This window comes from Trichomycterus rosablanca, chromosome 4 (assembly GCF_030014385.1).
Source record: "Trichomycterus rosablanca isolate fTriRos1 chromosome 4, fTriRos1.hap1, whole genome shotgun sequence".
Taxonomy (NCBI): Eukaryota; Metazoa; Chordata; class Actinopteri; order Siluriformes; family Trichomycteridae; genus Trichomycterus; species Trichomycterus rosablanca.
Window position 1 is genome coordinate 18,899,333 of NC_085991.1, and position 15,491 is coordinate 18,914,823.

The window sequence follows — 15,491 nt, forward strand, 5'->3', positions numbered from 1 at the left end:
AGATTTGTGGGATGAAGAGTTGGACAATTACATGGAAGCTTTAACTAAGTTTGTTGTCAGTATCTCTCCCCAGAAACCGAAAGAAGGAGAGGAACGAGTACCATTGCTGTCTGAGGTGGAACCAGGACAGTGGGTCAGGATCAAGGTACACAAAAGGAAGTGGGATCAGCCGAGGTGGACCGGACCTTGGGAAGTGACTGAAGCCACTTCACATGCAGTCAGAGTAAGAGGGAAGAAAGGTAACAACTGGTATCATCTGAGCCACTGCGTCCGTGCTGAACCTCCGACCAGAACCCTCGCAGAGACTGGACAGGATCTGCAGGCACCCATCCTTGAGGGTGATTCTTAAGTCTGCTTAAGACGGGTCAGACTAGCAAGAGAAAGGGGAAAAGTGGTAGGCTAACCAAGGTGGTGAGTATAACGCAAATTGAGATTTGACCTTAGATACGGGAGTAGCCCAGTAATAACCATGAGGTGTTTAACTTTCAGAGGACTGTGTCACCTGCTGGGACTTTTTGAATTGTGCGACTTTGCGAGTATAACTGCTCCGGGGTCAAGACCAAAAAGATCCCTTGAGCAAAACCATAGAATCCCCAACAAGCGCTTCGAGATTGAGATAGATTACAACCGATCCACCAATGTGTTGTTTGATGTGTGCAGAGTAGTGGATTGTGGTGAAGAAAATAGGTGGAGGGGTCATCATATTTATGGCTGCGCCTCCTATCCCTCACCAGAACCCTACTGTCCCACTTGGGGATCAGTGTTCACTCATTCGAACCCAAATTATAAATTTTGTTATGACCCGACGGTCCGTTCATCAAGGGGGCATGCTGTAAGTTTGGACGACAAGCCCCAAGCCTATCTTGGCACAAAACTTCAGTTGCGAGGAAAGACAGTTCTTCTAACCCTACCCAAGCTGTCTAGCTATGGGTGGGGCCCCCAACTTAATTACTATTTTACCTTAGGAGTAGATGTACAAGGCGAGGACCCATTGGGCATAGTGTGTATAAAACCTAAGACGACCATAGTTACGAACAATATAACTGGCAAGATAGAGGAACTAGGGGAAGGTAGTCAGGAGCCACAGCCGGTTGCCATAGCGCCAACAGGAACAATGACCTGGCGCGATCAGTTGGCGGTGGAGACTGGGTATGAGGAGCCTAACATGTGGTTAGAATGGGTCAGATTTACAGTAAAGAGCATAGATGTTAAAGATTGTTTTGTATGTGCAGCTGCAAACAAATTTGGCCACTCATCCAGTAATTTCAGGTAATTGGACATGCCTAATCTCATTGTTCAATGAGATTGCGCCAGTAGGGTGTGGGGACTTATCCATGTCCCACCCAGTAACTCAGGAACCAACCCCAACTAACATCAAAGCCTATAAAGGCAATTACACCTGTTTCAGGAGCAACAAACCAGGACCGATAAACAGGGGACATTTTTCAGAAGGATGGTGTAAGGAAACCATTATCCTGGATAGTGATGGGAATTATACAGGCAGCCAGCTGAATGCACAAAAATTCAGTAGGGCGGATTTAGTATGGTTGTGTGGAGATATGAGAATCCGGCGAAGGTTGCATGGGAATTGGTCTGGGGAGTGTGCGTTGGTCTTTCTGATTATGCCTTTCAGAATTTACAAGCAGCACGGAGTGGAGGATGCCGCGGACGTCCTGACCAATCACCACAACCATCGAAGAGACACCCGAGAGGTCAAACCTGGCGGATCCTTCGACAAGACCGTGTGGATTGATGGTATAGGGGTCCCAAGGGGGGTCCCAAATGAATTTAAGGCTGGGAACCAGATTGCTGCAGAGTTTGAAAGTGCCCTCTTTTGGTGGGTAACTATCAATAAGAATGTAGACTGGATAAACTATCTCTATTACAATCAGCAGAGATTTGTTAATTTCAGTGTTCAGGCCATTGAGGGACTGAGAGACCAGCTAGACCAGACTTCTCTTATGACCATACAGAATAGAATGGCGTTGGACATGTTGTTGGCAGAGAAAGGTGGAGTTTGCCAGATTGTGGGTTCATCGTGTTGCACCTTCATCCCCAATAATACTGCACCCGTATGGTAGTGTGACACGAGCTTTGGAAGGATTGAGGGCTTTGTCACGAGAATGGAAGGAAAATTCAGGGATAAACAATGAATGGGTTAAGTGGCTAGAAGGGATGTTTGGGCCATGGAAGGAAGTTATTACGAGTTTGGTGATGTCAGTATGTGTAGGATTGGTAATTTTAGTGATATGTTGTTGTTGTGGTATCCCGTGTATCAGGGTATTAATAGAAAAATTTGTGTTAGAAGTAGTGTGTAGAGGAAGCAGAGGGGGGCAGGATCCACCAGTTATCCAGATGATGTTGGCTGATTTGTCTAGATATCATGTAGATGATGATGAGGAGGATACCCTTGAAGGTGGGCCGGAAGACCCACTTCGAGCAGTATAAGTGCTACTAACTCTGCTTAATTAAAGGTAAAACCGACCAGACAAGATGAGGAGAGAGGACCAGCACTACTGATCACACACCGTGATGAAGGAAGGAGACTTGGAAGGACTGGCAGAGGCAGACACTGAGGGGACTGGAAGACCCACTCCAAGGGACAGAAGTGCCACTAACTGGACCTGCCTACAGGGAACAAAACACAGTAGAAAGCCCGACAAAACCGACTATGTGGAAGAAGAGTCCAGTGGAGTCAACGGAACGGAACAAGAAGATCAAGTCAAGTCAAGTCAACTTTATTTATATAGCGCTTTTTACAATAGACATTGTCTCAAAGCAACTTTACAAAATCCAGGACCAGCAGATACAAAAACCCCTGTTGAGCAAGCCGAGGGCGACTGTGGCAAGGAAAAACTCCCTGAAAATTACAGGAAGAAACCTTGAGAGGAACCAGACTCAGCAGGGCCCATCCTTCATGGGTGGCCTGGAGGATACTTTAAATAAATACACGATTTACACAAATCATACAAACACAGAATTAAATGATCTAAAAGTCATAACTGGTAATAAATAGATAAATAAACAATTTAATAATAATAGAGTTGTTATCCGCTCTAGTCTTCAATAAAGTCTGTAGTGATTTCTTGTCGTTGCAATTACTCCAGACCCGTCACATCTGACAGGAGCAGCATCGTTGTCCCGGCAGTCTCGACTTCAATCCTTAACCTCGGCGGGTAAACAGGTTTCCATCAGAATGCCCTCGGGGTAAAACAACAGAGAATGTAGTTAATAATGTACAATGCTAGTTGACAAACAGTTTTACAGAGAGTTTTAGACTCCGGCAGCCCTAATTATTACAGCATAACTAAAAGGGAGAGCAAGCAGGTAACAAGGTCATGAAGGCTTTCACAGGACATCAGCGCCCATCTCCCCACCGTCACCAAACCTGAGTGATCGGACAAGAGAGGCAGAACGACAGCAACCCAACATCCCTGATCACCACAAGTTTCTATGACCAAGAACCCCCAAGCTCTGCGCCTTTGTCTATACTAATCAAAAGCCTGAGAAAATAAATATGTTTTCAGTCTAGACTTAAACATTGAGACTGTGTCCGAATCCCGAATAGAGGCAGGAAGAGTATTCCAGAGTTGTGGAGCTTTGTAGGAAAACGCTCTTCCACCAGCCGTGATCTTTTTAATTTTAGGAACTATAAGTAACCCTGCATCTTGTGAACGAAGTGGACGCGCTGGGCTGTAGTGATTAATAAGTTCACTCAGATACTGTGGAGCCAGACCATGTAGCGCTTTATAAGTTAGTAAAAGTATTTTGTAATCAATGCGAAATTTAACTGGCAGCCAGTGTAGAGATGATAGAACAGGAGTAAAATGGTCAAATTTTTTAGTTCTAGTTAGCACTCGAGCTGCTGCATTTTGAACTAACTGGAGTTTGTTTAAGGATCTACCAGAGCATCCAGTTAGAAGAGCATTACAATAATCTAACCGAGAAGTTATAAACGCATGGATCAGTTTTTCGGCGTCATTAACAGATAGTATATTTCTTATTTTAGAAATGTTACGCAAATGATAGAAAGCAACTCTAGTAATATTATTAACGTGTGTATCAAATGAGAGATCTGAATCTATTGTGACACCTAAGTTTTTTACATCTGGGCTGGGAGTAACAGAGAACGTGTTTAAGTTTAGCACCAGGTTAGACAACTTGTCTCTTGCAGCTTTAGAGCCAACAAGTAAAACCTCTGTTTTATCTGAATTAAGTAAAAGAAAATTACACGACATCCAGTTTTTTATGTCGTTTACACAATCTTCTATCTTACTGATTGTGTCAGTATCATTTGGTTTGGCTGATATATACAGCTGTGTGTCATCTGCATAGCAGTGAAAGTTTATGCCATGTTTATGAATAATTTCCCCTAGTGGAAGCATATAGAGTGTAAATAATAGCGGTCCCAGTACCGACCCCTGTGGAACACCATACTTTACTTTTGTAGTTTCCGAGCATTTATTATTTACATAAACGAATTGAGAGCGGTCAGTCAGATATGATTTAAACCAAGAGAGTGCGAGTCCTTTAACACCTACTGTATTTTCTAGCCTCTCCAGTAAAATGTTATGATCGACCATATCAAACGCTGCGCTAAGATCTAATAGAACAAGAAAAGAGACACATCCATTATCAGAAGACATTAACAACTCGTTAACTACTCTAATTAATGCGGTTTCGGTACTATGATTGGGTCTAAATCCTGATTGAAATTTTTCATGAATACAATTTTCATTCAAATAAGAACATAACTGTTTGGAAACTACTTTTTCTAATATCTTAGAGACAAAAGGAAGGTTTGAAATTGGCCTATAATTAGCTAGTACATGTGGATCAAGATTAGGTTTTTTAATCAGTGGTTTAATAACAGCACTTTTAAACAATTTAGGTACGTACCCAAGGCTAAGGGATGCATTGATTAATGTAAGCAGGGGCTCTACAATAGCTGGGAGTAAATCTTTAAGTAAACGAGTTGGAACAGGATCGAGTATACACGATGATGACTTCGATGATTTAATCAACACAGTTAGTTCATTTTGGGAGATTGGATTAAAGGAATTTAGTTGGATTAACTCGTTACTATTATCACCACTGTTATCACCAATGCTGCTCGGAGTGAGTCCATACTTAACATTGGCAAGTAAAACACTCTGACTCTGAAGTCGTATTTTTTCTATCTTGTCATTAAAGAATTTTAAAAAATCATCGCTGGTACAGTCAGGCGATATATTAGATTTAGTTTCATTAACGTTTTTAGTTAATTTGGACACTGTCTCAAAAAGGAATCTGGGATTGTTTTTATTTTTCTCTATTAGGGATGAATAATATAAAGATTTAGCTTTTATAAGTGCATGTTTATACTCAGTTAGAGCATCTTTCCAAGCAATCTTATACACTTCTAGTGTAGTGTGACGCCACTTGCGTTCTAATTTTCGTGCTGCTTGTTTAAGTGCGCATGTGTGGTCATTGTACCAAGGAGCAAGTTTTTTCTCCCTAATCAGTTTAGTTTTGAGTGGGGCTACGTTATCTAAGGTTGTGCGCAATACAGTCTCTAGGTTTTGAGTTGCCTGATCTAGTTCTTTAGGTTCTGATGCTGGTATATTCGGTAATTCTGGTAGGCAGTTTATGAACGCTGCTGCAGTTGCAGATGTAATAGTGCGCTTACATTTAAAACGATGCGGTTGCTGTATATTATTGGACAGGGACACTTCATAAATTAGTAGAGAGTGATCAGAGATTAAGTCATTCTGTGGTACAATTTCCAGGTTGTCTATGTTTATACCATAAGTAAGTATTAAATCTAAGGTATGTTTACAGCGGTGAGTGGGTCCTGTTACATTTTGGGTGATGCCTAAAGATTCTAAAATAGAATCAAACGCAGTTTTGAGTGGATTACATTTATCCTCATAATGGATATTAAAGTCACCAACAATTAAAGCTTTCTTAGTTGATAAAACTAATTTAGAAAGAAAATCGGCAAATTCGTTAAGAAATTCTGAGTAAGGACCAGGGGGTCGATAAACAGTAACCAGCTTAAACATACTAGTTTTATCAGATGAACATTTATTGGTTATGTCAGAGATAAGAACTTCAAACGAGTTTGTTATGGGAGTTGATTTTACAGTGAGACCTATGTCCTTGTCATAAATTGCGGCTATTCCTCCACCACGACCACTAAGACGTGGCTTATGTTCATAACTGTAACCCGGAGGAGATGCTTCATTTAAACCTAGATACTCATCAGGTCTAGCCCAGGTCTCGGTTAAACAAAGTGCACTAAGACTATTATCTGTAATTATTTCATTTACAATTACTGTTTTGCATGCAAGTGACCTGATGTTTAGAAGTCCTAACTTTAGTTTAGCTTTACTATGGTTTTCATGATGCTCATTTAGATTAATTTTAATTAAGTTATTATGACATACTTTTTGATTTTGTTTTGGCTTACACCTGCCACGGTAAACAGACACAGTCTCAATGGTTTGTGACCTAAGGATTCCGGGTGACGTCCGATGGCGACTCGCAGACAGTCGGTTAGGCCTGTTAGTCTGCTGCCTGGTCTTGGCTCTGGATAGTCATTTAACACTATCTGCCGCTACACTAACGCGGTGGTAAAGCCTGTCACCTATGCTGCAAGAAATGCGAGCAGCACCCTCCCACGTGGGGTGGACACCATCCCGCTTCAAAAGACCAGGCCTTCCCTCAAAGGTGGACCAGTTATCTACAAAATCAATGCAGTTTTCTGAGCACCATTTAGACATCCAGCGGTTCAGCGACAACAACCTGCTGTAGGTTTCGCCACTGGGTCGAATCGAATGGGGGAAGATTTAGTTAGACTAGGAGAGAAAAACATAAACATATAGTTTGCAGACACATAGACCATCTTTGAAAACACTAGTTAAGTGCAACACACATAGCTTAGCTACAAAACGTAAGGGGTTAGCTCAGGATTGTTTACAATGTACAGTGCCTTGCAAAAGTATTCAGCCCCCTTGAACTTTTCAACCTTTTGCCACATTTCAGGCTTTAAACATAAAGATATGAAATTGTAATTTTTTGTGAAGAATCAATAACAAGTGCGACACAATTGTGAAGTGGAACGAAATTTATTGGATATTTTAAACTTTTTTTAGAAATAAAAACCTGAAAAGTGGGGCGTGCAATATTATTCAGCCCCTTTACTTTCAGTGCAGCAAACTCACTTCAGAAGTTCAGTGAGGATCTCTGAATGATCCAATGTTGACCTAAATGACTGATGGTGATAAATAGAATCCACCTGTGTGTAATCAAGTCTCCGTATAAATGCACCTGCTCTGTGATAGTCTCAGAGTTCTGTTTAAAGCGCAGAGAGCATCATGAAGACCAAGAAACACACCAGGCAGGTCCGAGATACTGTTGTGGAGAAGTTTAAAGCCGAATTTGGATACAAAAAGATTTCCCAAGCTTTAAACATCTCAAGGAGCACTGTGCAAGCGATCATATCGAAATGAAGGGAGTATCAGACCACTGCAAATCTACCAAGACCCGGCCGTCCCTCTAAACTTTCAGCTCAAACAAGGAGAAGACTGATCAGAGATGCAGCCAAGAGGCCCATGATCACTCTGAATGAACTGCAGAGATCTACAGCTGAGGTGGGAGACTCTGTCCATAGGACAACAATCAGTCGTACACTGCACAAATCTGGCCTTTATGGAAGAGTGGCAAGAAGAAAGCCATTTCTCAAAGATATCTATAAAAAGTCACCTGGGAGACACACCAAGCATGTGGAAGAAGGTGCTCTGGTCAGATGAAACCAAAATCGAACTTTTTGGCCACAACGCAAAACGTTATGTTTGGCATAAAAGCAACACAGCTCATCACCCTGAACACACCATCCCCACTGTCAAACATGGTGGTGGCAGCATCATGGTTTGGGCCTGCTTTTCTTCAGCAGGGACAGGGAAGATGGTTAAAATTGATGGGAAGATGGATGGAGCCAAATACAGGACCATTCTGGAAGAAAACCTGTTGCAGTCTGCAAAAGACCTGAGACTGGGACGGTGATTTACCTTCCAACAAGACAATGATCCAAAACATAAAGCAAAATCTACAATGGAATGGTTCACAAATAAACTTATCCAGGTGTTAAAATGGCCAAGTCAAAGTCCAGACCTGAATCCCATCGAGAATCTGTGGAAAGAGCTGAAAACTGCTGCTCACAAACGCTCTCCATCCAACCTCACTGAGCTCGAACTGTTTTGCAAGGAAGAATGGGCAAAAATTTCTGTCTCTCGATGTGCAAAACTAATAGAGACATACCCCAAGCGACTTGCAGCTGTAATCGCAGCAAAAGGTGGCGCTAGAAAGTATTAACGCAAGGGGGCTGAATAATATTGCACGCCCCACTTTTCAGTTTTTTATTTCTAAAAAAAGTTTAAAATATCCAATAAATTTCGTTCCACTTCACGATTGTGTCCCACTTGTTGTTGATTCTTCACAAAAAATTACAATTTCATATCTTTATGTTTAAAGCCTGAAATGTGGCAAAAGGTTGAAAAGTTCAAGGGGGCTGAATACTTTTGCAAGGCACTGTATATATGTTTGGTACTCTACTATTTGTTAGGAGGGATATTCTCTGTGTTTCGTTGTTTAAATGTTTGTGCCGCTGCGGAAACAGGTAAGACCGACAGGGGAGAATCCATGAGACAGTAGAAGCTATGCAGAGAAACAGGAGCTATGGGCCCCTTCTGAATATCTGCAGCTCCGTCCGGTGGAGGGCAACCTGAGCGGACTTCCTGTAGAAGCTACGCACCCATTGTTTTTATTTTTTCTTCTCTTTTTGATTTCCTATTTTTTAAATTACTTTATTTTGATTTCCTGTTTTTATTATTTTTTGTTGTTTGTTTGTTTGGTTTAGGGTTAGGAGCTGTTGCGATAGGTACGGTTCCTTTAGTTTAACTGGTAGCCTTTTTATTTTTAGATACCTTTTATTGTAAAAATTCAGCCCAGTGGCCATGTAAGTCAGAAGGGGTTAAATTGGGGGTTGCTGACGGCTATCCTTTTCTCCTGGAATCTAGAAACACCTAACCTAAAGTTAAAAGTTAATGTGAAAGCATTAAGATGCTTTCAAGGGGGGGATTGTTAGGTTTTTCAGAACATAAAAAACGTACATTTAATATGGGAAGTTTCCCGGCATTCACCCACGTTGTCCTCTGTTCAAAATGGCGCCGGCCATGTCCCCTTTGTTCAAAATGGCGCCGGCCATGCTCCCTTCCTGACTCCTACCGAGGGGGGGGGGGGGGGGGAGGCGGAGCCCTGGGCTTTTTAGCACATTTCATTGGCTCCACCAGCAGTAAAGGAGGAGGAGCCTAGCTTAGTTTAAAAAACCGGCGCGCTCAGACGCACGCTCTCTTTTTGGCTGGCAATCATCTGGATTGCAGGAGAAAGGAGCGCCGATCAGCTTAGCTCTGACTTATATTCACAGATCATTTCTTATACTTAATAAAGTGTTTTGAAGAGTACTTTCTGGATTCTCTGACTGCTTCTTCAGGGCCTCTCGACCAAAAGATTCGTCGCAACAAAGGTCAGTATAATCTCATGTTCTAGTGCTTTTGCTTTCAGTTCTTCTTGATTAAACCCATTAAACTTACTTAGCTAATCAACTTATTTATAAAAATATACAAATCAGCTAGGAAATGTTTCAATAACTGGAGGATGGAACATGCTAGTGTTCAGTACTGTTCTGTAAATTGGTGTTGTATAACAACACGTCTTTTTTATCTACAGATTAAAAAAGAGGAAATGTAATGTTACTTACAGAGATCAGCTGGAATCCATACTTAAGGTTTGTATGTGTGTGTGTGTGTGTGTAATAATAGTAATGATGCTTGTCTAGTTTGCTGTTGGTAAAATGAATACTGTGTGGGATTTTGGATTCTGGACCCTCCTTAGATGTTTTTAGCTTCTTACGGACATGCATGTTCTTTATTTTTGCCATATGGGGTTAATGGGACTTAGTAGTGGTTATAATGGTTGATAATGATTGAGTTTTAGGCAGAGGTGAAATCCTAGTTTAAAACTTCAGCACATTTTAATGCACAATTACTGTCACAATTTAATTAACTTAAAATACAGAGAAAAATAAAACAATGTGGCACACACAAGTTATTACACTTTGCTTCAATTAGGTTACAGGTATCACAATAACAACTTTTAATACAATTTTAGAACTACATTGTTTCTTATATGGTCACACCATTCTTCCTCTAAATACATCAACAGGAACTGGAGCTCAAAGTCATCAGCATGTTAAAGAATGAGCTAAACAAGTTTAAAAAGCTCCTGAATGACAATTACCCAGCATGCTCTGAGCAGGAGGTGAAGGATGTGGAAGATCTGAGTAGTTTCAGAGAGGGTGCGCCAAAGATAACACAATGTTCTGAAGATCATGAACCAGACAGACCTCTCTAACACCCTGCAGAGGAGTAAGATACCTAAATACTTGGTTCTGGAATCATCTAGGCTTTTAATTGGTTTTTAAATTCTATTATATAACATTTCATGAGCATCAAGTACTTGATACAGCTGCATCTCTACAAATAAGCCAGTTATATTCATAAAGGTTAATATTTAAAAATAGACAATAATTTAGTATTGAACCTATTATTTATTCAAATATTAAATTTTATATATATATATATATACACGTATATATACTGTATATATATACACTGTATATATATATACTGTATATATATATATATATATATATATATATATATATATATATATATATATATATACTGTATATATATATATATATATATATATATATATATATATATATATATATATATACAGTGTATCACAAAAGTGAGTACACCCCTCACATTTCTGCAGGTATTTAAGTATGTCTTTTCATGGGACAACACTGACAAAATGACACTTAGTAAAGTAGTCTGTGTGCAGCTTATATAACAGTGTAAATTTATTCTTCCCTCAAAATAACTCAATATACAGCCATTAATGTCTAAACCACCGGCAACAAAAGTGAGTACACCCCTTAGTGAAAGTTCCTGAAGTGTCAATATTTTGTGTGGCCACCATTATTTCCCAGAACTGCCTTAACTCTCCTGGGCATGGAGTTTACCAGAGCTTCACAGGTTGCCACTGGAATGCTTTTTCACTCCTCCATGACGACATCACGGAGCTGGCGGATATTCGAGACTTTGCGCTCCTCCACCTTCCGCTTGAGGATGCCCCAAAGATGTTCTATTGGGTTTAGGTCTGGAGACATGCTTGGCCAGTCCATCACCTTTACCCTCAGCCTCTTCAATAAAGCAGTGGTCGTCTTAGAGGTGTGTTTGGGGTCATTATCATGCTGGAACACTGCCCTGCGACCCAGTTTCCGGAGGGAGGGGATCATGCTCTGCTTCAGTATTTCACAGTACCTATTGGAGTTCATGTGTCCCTCAATGAAATGTAACTCCCCAACACCTGCTGCACTCATGCAGCCCCAGACCATGGCATTCCCACCACCATGCTTGACTGTAGGCATGACACACTTATCTTTGTACTCCTCACCTGATTGCCGCCACACATGCTTGAGACCATCTGAACCAAACAAATTAATCTTGGTCTCATCAGACCATAGAACATGGTTCCAGTAATCCATGTCCTTTGTTGACATGTCTTCAGCAAACTGTTTGCGGGCTTTCTTGTGTAGAGACTTCAGAAGAGGCTTCCTTCTGGGGTGACAGCCATGCAGACCAATTTGATGTAGTGTGCGGCGTATGGTCTGAGCACTGACAGGCTGACCCCCCACCTTTTCAATCTCTGCAGCAATGCTGACAGCACTCCTGCGCCTATCTTTCATAGACAGCAGTTGGATGTGACGCTGAGCACGTGCACTCAGCTTCTTTGGACGACCAACGCGAGGTCTGTTCTGAGTGGAACTTGCTCTTTTAAAACGCTGGATGATCTTGGCCACTGTGCTGCAGCTCAGTTTCAGGGTGTTGGCAATCTTCTTGTAGCCTTGGCCATCTTCATGTAGCGCAACAATTCGTCTTTTAAGATCCTCAGAGAGTTCTTTGCCATGAGGTGCCATGTTGGAACTTTCAGTGACCAGTATGAGAGAGTGTGAGAGCTGTACTACTAAATTGAACACACCTGCTCCCTATGCACACCTGAGACCTAGTAACACTAACGAGTCACATGACATTTTGGAGGGAAAATTACAAGCAGTGCTCAATTTGGACATTTAGGGGTGTAGTCTCTTAGGGGTGTACTCACTTTTGTTGCCGGTGGTTTAGACATTAATGGCTGTATATTGAGTTATTTTGAGGGAAGAATACATTTGCACTGTTATATAAGCTGCACACAGACTACTTTTCATTGTGTCAAAGTGTCATTTTGTCAGTGTTGTCCCATGAAAAGATATACTTAAATATCTGCAGAAATGTGAGGGGTGTACTCACTTTTGTGATACACTGTATATATATATATATACATATATATATATATATATATATATATATACAGTATATATATATATATATATATACTATATATATATATATATATATATATATATATATATATATATATATATATATATATATATATACAGTATATATATATATATATATATATATATATATATATATATATATATATATATATATAGATATATATAGATACTGTATATATATATATGGGTGGCACGGTGACTCTGTGGGTAGCACTGTCACCTCACAGCAAGAAGGTTCTGGGTTTGATGCCCAGGCGGGGCGGTCCGGGTCCTTTCTGTGCAGAGTTTGCATGTTCTTTCCGTGTCTGTGTGGGTTATCTCTGGGAGCTTTGGTTTCCTCCCACAGTCCAAAAACATGCAGTCAGGTTAATTGGAGACACTAAATTGCCCTATAAGTTAATGCGTGTGTGTGTGTATGTGTGTGTACGTGCGTCTGCCCTGCGATGGACTGGCGCCCTGTTCAGGGTGTTACTGTGTGTCTTGTGCCCATTGAAAAGCTGGGATAGGCTCCAGACCTCCCTACACCCCCCACCCTGCGACGCTAATTTGCTAAGCGGTTTGAAAGTGAGTCGATCATATTCTGTCTTTTTTTATCATGCAGTAAAATATTGATCATCATCTTCTGTTTATTAGAACTTTTAGTCTCTGTACATCAAAAAAAACCTCAAATCCAATCTGAGAGAGAAATTTAAAAGAATTCATGAAGGAATCTCCCAGCATGGAAGCTCAGCACTTCTGAATGAGATCTTCACAGAGCTCTACATCACAGAGGGTTAAAGTGGAGACATGAATAATGAACATGAGGTCAGACAGATTGAAGCAGCATCCAGGAGACCAGCAGCACAGGAGAAACCCATCAAATGCAACAACCTCTTTAAAGACACGTCCATCAGAACTGTGCTGACTACAGGCATCGCTGGAATTGGAAAAACAGTCTCAATGCAGAAGTTCATTCTAGACTGGGCCGAAGGGAAAGCAAACCAGGACGTTCTCTTCATATTTCCACTTCCTTTTAGAGAGCTGAACCTGATAAAGCAGGAAAACCTCAGTCTGATGAAACTTCTTCATAAATTTTTCCCAGAAATAAAAAACCTACCATCATTAGACTGTAATGACTATAAAGTTTTGTTCATCTTTGATGGTCTGGATGAGTGTCGACTTCCTCTAGATTTTCAAAATAATGAGCAATTGTGTACCATAACAAAGTCAGTAAAAATGGATGTGCTGCTGACGAACCTCATCAAGGGGAACCTGTTTCCCTCGGCTCACCTCTGGATCACCACTCGACCAGGAGCAGCCAATCAGATCCCTCCTGAGCATGTAGACCAGGTAACAGAGGTACGAGGGTTCAGTGACCCTCAGAAAGAGGAGTACTTCAGGAAGAGGATCAGTGATGAGAACCTGGCTAGCAAAATCATTGGTCACATAAAGTCTTTAAGAAGCCTCTACATCTTGTGTCACATTCCAGTCTTCTGCTGGATCTCAGCCTTTGTTCTAGAGAGAATGCTGGATGGACCTGAGTGGAAAGAGATCCCCAAAACTCTGACTCAAATGTTTACCTACTTCCTGATCTTTCACATCAAAAACAAGAAACAAAAGTATGATCGAAATTCTGACCCTGAGCCACACCAGACCAGAGAGACAATACTGTCACTGGGTAAACTGGCCTTTCAACAGCTGGAGAAAGGAAACCTGATCTTCTATGAAGAAGACCTGACAGAGTGTGGTATTGATGTAGGAGAAGCATCAGTGTACTCAGGAGTGTGCACCCAACTCTTTAGAGAGGAGTTTGGGCTGCACTTGGGGAAGGTCTTCAGCTTTGTGCACTTGAGTGTTCAGGAGTTCCTGGCTGCTTTATATGCATTTCTCACCTTCATCAACAACAATACAACAGAAAACCAAACTTCTGATCTGTCTGAACTTTATCACAAAACAAACATGTCTGACTTTCTGAAGAGTGCAGTGGACAAGGCCTTACAAAGTAAGAATGGACACCTGGATCTTTTCCTCCGCTTCCTCCTTGGTCTCTCATTGGAGTCCAATCAGACTCTCTTACGAGGCATACTGCCTCAAACAGGAAGTAGCTTGTACAACAAAGAGGAAACAGTAATGTACATCAAGGAGAAGATCAGTGAGAATTCCACTCCAGAAAAGTCCATCAATCTGTTCTACTGTCTGAATGAACTGAATGATGATTCTCTAGTGCAGGAAGTCCAAAATTACCTGAACAGAAAGGGTTCTCTTTATCATGATGGACTCCGTCTCTCTTCTGTTCAGTGGTCGGCTCTGGTGTTTGTGTTGTTGAACTTAGACCAGGAGCTGGATGAGTTTGATTTAATGACATATTATCCATCACATGAAGGTCTTCTGAAGCTTCTGCCACTGGTGAAAGTTTCCAGAAGAGCTCAGTGAGTAATTTATTGATGTTTTATTTATCACTTAAACACTAATAGTTAAATGTACGAAGGTGCAGAACTACAGTCCTGTAGTCTGATCTCAAAATGTGTTTAAAATTAACATCTAATTAAGTAAGTAACATAATAATGCTACCTGTTTCTGCCCCATCTACTAACTGCACTCTGCTAATTACACTGCATTTAAAATCTGATGTGAAATGGTGAAAATAATCAAACATAAAGCTCCAAATAAGAGGTGCACTTACCAGTTGCGCTCTCAGTGCCGATCCCAAGCTCGGATAGAAATAGGAGGGTTTCTCTCGAGTGGCATGGCAGTAAAACAAGCTAGTTTGAATCTCAGCTCTGCTATTGGCACACCAGACAACTACACTGACAATGATTGGCATGTTTAAGGGTTGGATGCCAGATGTTTTGTGAACATGCAAAAATCCACACCTAGCCATTGTAGATAGTACAGTCTGTCGATCTGATTCAGACCCCTATCTGATAATGAAGCATCACTAAATGTTTATTAAATTATTTATAATCGGTGGGTAGTTTTTCATTAAGGCTCAGTCACTACA

General features: G+C 40.9%; 1 pseudogene; it reads left to right on the forward strand.

The window, feature by feature from the left end:
- The first annotated feature begins 10,287 nt into the window (after positions 1 to 10,287).
- Positions 10,288 to 15,491, forward strand: part of LOC134311865 (NACHT, LRR and PYD domains-containing protein 3-like) — a 28,184-nt pseudogene continuing 22,980 nt past the window's right edge.